At 47.7% G+C, this 1311-nt stretch overlaps 1 non-coding gene across 1 annotated transcript; it reads left to right on the forward strand.

The window, feature by feature from the left end:
* The first annotated feature begins 233 nt into the window (after window positions 1-233).
* TRNAS-UGA lies at window positions 234-315 on the forward strand. Its single transcript has one exon. It is a non-coding gene; the product is annotated as a tRNA-Ser (tRNA).
* The last annotated feature ends 996 nt before the right edge of the window (window positions 316-1311 follow it).

Consider the following 1311-nt stretch of genomic DNA (forward strand, 5'->3'; position numbering starts at 1 on the left):
GAAGCCAGATTGCGACTTTTCGGAGCGGAGCGAAGGGAGAAGCTTCAAAGGACATGAAAGTTTCCAGCTTAAGAGGTTTCCTACCAATTCGTGTTCATTTGAGCGAAGTGAGCCCTCAGCCCAGGCGCCTCTTAGGGCAGCTATAACCGGTTGCAGGCCCCGCCTGTTCACTGGCCTGGCGCGCGCGCAGTGATCGTTACTCTAAGGTGTCTCCGCCTTGGTTTGTGCTCGTGGCAGCGATGGCCGAGTGGTTAAGGCGTTGGACTTGAAATCCAATGGGGTCTCCCCGCGCAGGTTCGAACCCTGCTCGCTGCGGAAGCGGGTCTTTTTGGTTTTAGCAGCCACACAGGCTGCTCCTCTGAATACAGTAAGTACTGTATCAGCCCTTGTGAATCTTAAGGTGTGAGTTGAATTCAGCCCTTGTGAATCTTAAGGTGTGAGTTGAATCCAGGTGTGCAAGTTTATTTGTGAAATAGCTTGAGAGAGTGGAAAGAATAAAGACTTGGAAGTCAAATCCACCCAGCTTCAAATCAGACTCCTTTCCTTTCCTGCAGTGTGACTTTGGGCAGTTTACTTAACATCTCAGAGCCTTAGTTTCTTATTTACTAAGTGGTAATAATTACTTCTTTTTCATGGCATTGCTAGTAAAAACTGCCATTTTCTGAGCTCTAACCATGGGCCAAGCACTGTGATAAGTGCTTTACATACACTGTCTCATATAATCTTCAAAACAGGCCACAGCTAATTACAGATGGGACACCGAGGGATGAGATCACGGGCTGTTGGTTCTCTTTCCCAACCCCACAGCAGCTCCCTCAGAGAGGTGCCTGTGATCAACTTGAGGGAGCCATTGGACTGAGATGAAAGAAGCCGTTTGATTCATGTTACTAGAGAGGTGAAGTGTTTTGTTCTTTTGTCTCTCTGAACTGGATAAAGGGGGACAAATTCCCTGGGAGTTGATGTACAAAGCTGCCCAGAGTTGGCTCTGGCTGGGACACGTTCAGGGCTGTATGAAGCCTTCTTTAAGTGGCTAGCAGCTGCTCTGTTGTCTGTCTTATGTGGACATTTTTTTTTCTGATGTGTCTCACAGCTCATGATTGGTTTTATAAATGTAATTCCCCAGCCCCAGTTGACTCCAACTTGAAAAAAAGTATTTATCAACTGTGTGGCATGTGCCAATGACCCCGAAGGTGATATTTCTTTTCCCTGGGAAGGAAAACCTGATTTGGAGGGGCCATCTCTTCTGGCCACTTCTAGATACTGCTCTGACCACCTCTTTCCTCTGCTGGCAGACCCCCAGTGGATCCCCAT

This window comes from Choloepus didactylus, chromosome 15 (assembly GCF_015220235.1).
Source record: "Choloepus didactylus isolate mChoDid1 chromosome 15, mChoDid1.pri, whole genome shotgun sequence".
Lineage (NCBI taxonomy): Eukaryota > Metazoa > Chordata > Mammalia > Pilosa > Megalonychidae > Choloepus > Choloepus didactylus.